This window comes from Elephantulus edwardii, unplaced genomic scaffold (assembly GCF_000299155.1).
Source record: "Elephantulus edwardii isolate Elephantulus edwardi_28Jun2011 unplaced genomic scaffold, EleEdw1.0 scaffold00136, whole genome shotgun sequence".
Taxonomy (NCBI): Eukaryota; Metazoa; Chordata; class Mammalia; order Macroscelidea; family Macroscelididae; genus Elephantulus; species Elephantulus edwardii.
The window spans coordinates 356,178-363,278 of record NW_006399886.1 but is presented as its reverse complement, the minus strand read 5'-3'; the positions used below and the strand labels follow the sequence as shown (position 1 = coordinate 363,278).

Sequence of the window (7,101 nt, the reverse complement as noted above, 5' to 3'; positions counted from 1 at the left end):
ATTTATTGTTGTTATTGTTATTATCAGGAGGCAAAAAAAATGTATAGTTATAAGAATCATTTTCCAAACAGAGGTTAAATATGAGCTGAAAAGTGTAAAACAAGGAGGAGGAACATCACTTTACAAATTATTAAATTAAAGAAACAAAATCAAAACAAAACCCAAAGAACCAAGCCCCCATGCTGAGGTCTCTCTGCAAAATGAGAACAGAATGAGGTGGGCCATGGAAGTGGGGCCCAGGGACAGAGCAGGAGCTGAGGTCAGGGACAGGTAGGAGGTGGCTGGGGCAATGGCAAGGATGCTGGATTCCTGTCCCTTAGGCTTGGTGGTCTTGGCACTTGGTGCCTGGTGGCCCCACCACGGCTGAGGGCAGAGAGGAGGTGCTTGTGAAGGCTCCCACCAGCCTGAGGCATCCAAGCCTACAAGGACAGGCCAGAATGAGAGGTGGGGACAGCCGCCAGTGCCCGGGCTGGTACCTGCTCCAGGGGCCGGCTCCACTTTTCCTTATCTAAACTTGCCCCAGATCCATCCTGCATCTCCTTCCTTCTCTCCAGACTGACTCCCTCCCAGATCCTAACCGGCCCCTGCAGCATCAAATGGTTGATTTTAGTCTTAGCTTAAATTAAAAAATTAAAATATATATACATATATATACTGTACACACAGGACATTAACAGAAGAGTGTTGAGGAGGGTCAGTGGCATGGGAGAGAGAGGAGGGCCTGGAGGATCTGGGCAGTTGAGAAGGAAGGAACATGGGGCTGGTGACGAGGATACAGTGAAGGGAGGTGAGAGGTTAGGGGGCTCCAGTGTGTGTGTGGGGGCAATTTATTTTACAATAAAAACGAGTTCAGACCTCAACAGAATAGGATTCTGGGATTCCCAGAGGGCCCCTCCCCATACTGAGTGAGTGAGGGCAGGCTTGGGGTTTGGGAGGACCGATAGGTTTGGGCAGGGAGCTAGGTAGGCTTCAGGTATGGATGACCACGGTCCTTACTCCGAGGGGGCAGGACCTCGGTCTCAGCTTCTCGGTGACTTTGAGTGTTGAATAAGCCACTGTAGGGTGATGTCAATGTTGTCCTTTTCTTTGCAAGAGATGGAGTAACAGCAGATCTCTCGGTCCTGAATGGCATATAGATTCATTTTCTCAATCAACTCCTTCTCATCCAATGTTCCTAAGAGGTCTCGCTTGTTACCCAGAACTAAGACCGGGATGCCCTGCAGCTGGGGTTTGTCCAATAGGTTGTGCAGCTCGTTCTTGGAGGCCTGGATCTTCTCCTCGTCACCATGTACATGATGGCACTCACTCCTCGGCAGTAGCGCTCCCACATGCTGCAGAACCGGGGCTGTTCTCCAATGTCCCAGAGCTTGATGGTTACATTTCCTTTGGTGATTTTGCACATATTGAAACCCATGGTGGGAATCATGTCTTCATTGAACTGTCCTGACGCGATCACGTTGACGAAGGTAGTCTTGCCCGAGTATGCAACCCGACTAGCGTGAGCTCCATCTCCTCCTTCCAGAACAGGGCCTTGAACCAGTCCAGCAGCTCGTTGAACAAAGCCATCATGAGCCTCGCTGCCTTTATGCTGCGGCCAGGCCCCTCCCCTATGAGGCCTGGTCCTGGGGCTAGGTGCCGGCAGTAGCTCAACCGCTGGCCCAATCACTCTACCCCCTGAAATAAATGTGGCTTTTTTTGTAGTTCTGTCCATTTAATTTATTTATTTATTTATTTTTTTGTAGCTCAGTGCATTTTATTTTGTTTTTTTTTAAGAATTTTTTAATAATTTTAATGAGCATTTACAGAGATTTTGGATTTCCATTCATTCATTGCTGCACTTCTCTCCCCGCCCAGCCCTCTCCCCCTGCCTCCCAGTTCGTTCCTCTCTTTCAAAAGTAAAAGAAACACTCCCTCCCTGGGACACAATACCCCTGCAGTTCTTCCACCGCCCCAAGTACATTCCACTATGCAACCTTAACTGTGGACTCTTGCAATAACCATAATACCCTATCATACATCGCTTAAAGAGAAAAGCGAACTGACAGTGGGGTTAGGGAGGAAAATGTGCAACAATGAATAAAGGAAATCCAATTTCTTGGTAAACTTTCATTAAAATCTCAATAAAAATTTTTAAAAGTTCAAAATAATCTTATATCCCCAATTAAAAAAATCAAACACACAACTGCAACCTACAAACCCATTGCTATCTAATCCAATCTAACTGAGAGCAAACCTATAGGACAGAGTAGAAAGAACAGAATGGTCCCATAGGTTTCCATGGTTATGGAACTTTACAGAAGCCAACTGCCATATCTTTGTCCTGAAAAGTAGTTGGAGGTGAACTGCTGACCTTTTAGTTACAACTGAGTTTTAATCACTGTATTACTAATGTATACAAAGAAGTATTCATTAAAAATAAAAATACGTATCAGCAAAGCTTAGAAAACAAATGTACATACCTAAGAGAGTTACGTAAAAATAACACCATCATACCTGAAAGAGTTATGTAAAAATAACACCATCAACTTTTCACAGTCCAAGGAAGGAGTTATTTTTGTATATTTTTAAATATATATGAGTTCAAGTGACCTTTAACTTCAGCAAGAGAAATTTAAATCTGGTGTATTTTTTTTTTAAATGCAAGGCATATTAAATACTGCTACTCTATATTAAGCTTGTGTAGCTATTTATGAAAGAAGCCAATAATGATTTATGGTATATTTATGCAAATATCAGTGCTGTAAGTACACAAAATAAACCTGATGATAATTTTGATCTGCTTATCTAATTGACAATTAAGGAAGTGCATAAAGCTCTTCATCCTAAACTGGGGCACCCCACTGCAATTTAAGTACTTGGTCAACATTTAAAAACAAGGAGCTTTAGTGGCTTAACTTGTAGGGGAGGTGTGCTATTAATCCAAAATCTGGGCCTGCCTGGCAGTTGTAATCTACCAATGGTTTTGTGGGAGATTGGCAGGCAATCTCCTCTTGTTTGATTTATAACCTTAAAATTCAATGGAGAATCAGTTATGAGTTGGTTGGGACTTGCCAGTTATGAGAAAGAAACATTGAAAATGGATTTTCTGCAATGACAAGTGTTGTTGTTGTTATTGTTGTTATGTGCCATCGAGTAGTTTCCGACTCATAGCTATCCTATGCACAACAACTTTGCTCTATCCTGAGCCAGTCTCACTGACTCTGACACACTACCCCCATTGCCCTCAGTTACTGTATGAATCCATCTTATCCGAGGTCTTCCTCTCCTGTGCTGTCCCTCCACCCTCCCAAGCATGATGTCCCTCTCCAAGGACCCGTCCCTCCTGGCAACATGTCCAAAGTATGTCAGACGAAGCCCCAGAATCCTTGCCTCCAAGGAGTAGCTTGGTTTAATCCTCTCCAAGATGAATCTGTTTGTTTTCCTGGCAGTCCATGGTACATTCAGTACCCTTCTCCAGCACCACAGCTCAAAAGCATCCACTCTCCTTCTGTCCTCCCTAGTCATTGTCCAACTCTCTGATGCATAACAACCGATTGTAAATACCATGACCTGTATCAGGCGCACCTTAGTCTCCAGAGAGACACTGTTGCTCCTGAGTACCTTTGAGAGGTCCCTAACGGCAGTCTTTCCCATCGCGATACGCTTTTTGATTTCCTGACTGCTGGTACCAAGAGTGTTGGCTGTGGAGCCGAGCAAAGTGAAGCTGTTAACACTCTCAATCTCTTCGTCATCCATCCTGACACTGCCAATTGGTCCAGTGGCGAGAATCTTTGTCTTCTTGACGTTGAGCCTTAGTCCATACTGAAGGCTGCAGTCCTTGATCCTTCACAGCAAGTGCATGAGGTCCTCCTCAGTTTCAGCAAGCAAGGTTGTGTCATCTGCATAACGGAGATTGTTAATAGATCTTCCACCAATCCTGATGCCACAATTCTCCTCATAGAGCCCAGCCTCTCGGATAATCTGCTCTGCATACATGTTGAAAAGGTATGGAGACAGGATGCATCCCTGGCGTACACCCTTCCCTATTTTGAACCATGCAGTGTTACCCTGCTCTGTTCTGACTACTGCCTCTTGGTCCAAGTATGAGAAAGAAACATTAAAAATGGATTTTCTGCAATGACAAGAGTAGTGAATCTAATTAATTAATGGGTGAGTCATATTCCTAGTACAATCAAAGAAGCAACCCTCTCTCTATATTTTTGCCCCAAAGCAAGTATTAACTTTCCATATTTTCTCTGATGAAATGCATTCTTAGTTGGTAAAAAAGTTTATTTGTGAGTCAAGGTAAATCACTTTAGCGTTCTTAGATCTCTCGTTTATTAGCAATGATTCAGAAGTTTCAAATAGAAACTTTAAATCTTCCCATTATTATGCCATGTTCTTATGTAAATTTAAAGACTGAACTGTGATTTAGATAAACTTAATTTCCTGTTCTGATTCAAGACCTGGTATTTAATAAAATTTGATATGAAAAGAGATATCTCACTCTGTGCACACTTTACATCAATTATACTGGTAATACTTAATAAGAAAATCAATACATAAATTAGCTTCTCAAAAAAACTACAATTTAGGATATAAATGTAATTACTCCTCAAAGCAGGGAGGGCTAATGTTAAGGAAGGTGGCATATTTGAGTACAGATGTGGCCTGAAAGCAGAGGTACCCCAAGAAAGGATAGCAAAATATTCTTAAATCAACCTAATATTCTCTAAAATCCACTTGTGCTATGTCTAAAATAATAGGAAAGGCAATACTTCAACACTACAGTGATACACATACACTGGCATATTATGGAAGCATTCCTTCTTGTTCTTAGGTGCCATCAAATTGGCTCTAACTCATAGTAACCCAACATAAACCAGAGTGAAATAGATGTCTGATCTTGTGCCATCCTCAGAATCTCTGCTGTGGTTAAACATTTTTACAGTCACAGTGTCAATCCCTCTCCTTTTGGGTCTTTTTCTTTAATTGAGCCTATACTTGTACAAATATGGTATCTTTTTTCCAAGGTTTGGCCTCTCTTAACAACATGCCCAAAGTATATGAGGCAATGAAAATTCGTCAGCCTTACCTCTAAGAAGGACACTGCTGTAATTCTTTCAAAAAATCATTTTTCTTTTGGCAGTGCAAGGATATTCAATATTCTTTCCAATACCACAATTCAAAGGCATCAATTATTCACCAATCTTCTTTCATTGCATAGAATACATGCATAGGGAAATAAAATATTATGGCTTGGGTCAGAAGTGCCTTAGCTTTTAAATATTTGCTTTTGAATACTTTAAAGTGGTCCCTGACAACAGATTTGTCCAGTGTCTTTCAATTTCTTGACCCCTGCTTTGATGAGTGTTTATTATGCATCAAAGTGAAAAGCCTTCACTAATACTTATCAATAGTACAAAGACAGTGAAAAGTGAACTACATAAAAGTGGAAGGTTAAAAAAAGGAAGAATGTCAATGTAGTGGATTGACAAATCCTACAACAATGACTTTGGAAGGCAGAGTTGGTGAGGATAAAGCAGGATTGGACAGTTTCATTCTTGCTCATAGGGTTACTATGAGTCAACATGAGGGCACTTAACAATAACAAGAAAAAGGATGGCTGTTACGTGCCATCGAGTCGACTATAACTCACAGCAACCCTATGAAAATAGTTCTGAACCTTACACCGAACCAACCTCACTGGCTTTGAAACAATTTCATAGTAACTATGTCAATCCATCTCATCCAGGGCCTTCCTCTCTTGGGCTGACCTTCTACCCTTTAAAGCATGATGTCCTTCTCCAAGAAGTGACCCCTCTGGACAATACATCCAAAGTAAATGAGATAGAGTTTCAAAATTTTTGCCTCCAAGGGGCAAAAATCTGGTTTCACCTTTTCCAGGACAAACCTTTTTGCTCTCTTGGCAGTCCATGGTATGTTAAATACTCTTCTCCAGCACCACAGCTCAAAGATATTGATTCTTCTTCTGTTATCCTTAGTCACTGTCTAGCTCTCAGATGCACAGCAAGTGATTAAGAAGACTATGGGCTACATCAGGCACACCTTAGCCTCTACAATGGTGGTGTCACTCTTTATCATTCTGGAGAGATCCTTGACAGGAAATTTTTCCAGTAGAACTTGTTTTATGATTTCCTGATTGCTGGTGCCAAGAGTGGTCATTGTGGATCTGAGCAAGATGAAATTGTTAACAACTTTAATCCTTTCTCCATCTATCTGGTGCCTTTGGACTGGTGATGAGGATTTTTGCTTTCTTAATGTTGAGATACAATCCCTATTGAAGGCTGCAGCTTTTTATTTTCTGAAACAAGTACTTCCAATCCTTTTTCATTTCAGAGAACAAGGTTGTGACATTTGGATAACATAGGTTTTTTTAATGACTTTTTCCTCCAATTTTGATACCACATACTTCTTTAAAAAGTCCAACCTTCCTAATCATGTGTTCAGTATACAGATTTAAAAGGTATGGAGAAAGCATACATCCTTCACCCACTCTTTTCTTGATTTTAAACCATGCAGAGTTTCTTAGCTCTGTTTAGACAACAGCTACTTGGACTAAGTATAGGTTTCAAAAATCAAGTGTTTTGGGACTCTCATTTTTATCAATGCTATCCACAATCTGTTGTGATATAGTCAAATGTCTTTGCATAGTGAGTAAAACATAAATGGATATCTTTGTGGTACTCTATACTTCACAGCAATTTGTATCCTTAGTGTCATGGTCTCTTCTAAACCAATCTGTATTTTTGAGTTTTCTGTCAATGTATTGTTCCAGTCATTTCTGGATAATCTTCAGCAGGATTTTGCTTGCATGTGATATTATTTAATAACTTACACATTCTGTTGGATCACATTTTTTTTTTGTTTTAGAATGTGAATAAATATGTCTCTCATCCCGTCAGTTAGGCAAGTACTTGTGCTCCAGATTTCTTAGCTAACCCTAATAGGCACATCCAAGGCTGCATCTTGTCAATTGGAATTTTACGAATTCTTTTTTTATTGTTGTCTTCTTTTTTTATTATTAAATTTTATTAGTTTTAATGACCATTTAGAGAGATTTTGGGTTTTCATTCATTCATTGTTGCACTGTTTTCTCCA

General features: G+C 40.6%; 1 pseudogene; it reads right to left on the bottom strand.

Annotated features, from left to right (window-relative positions):
* Positions 1-1,019: 1,019 nt before the first annotated feature.
* Positions 1,020-1,569, bottom strand: LOC102855809 (annotated as a pseudogene).
* Between the last annotated feature and the right edge of the window lie 5,532 nt (positions 1,570-7,101).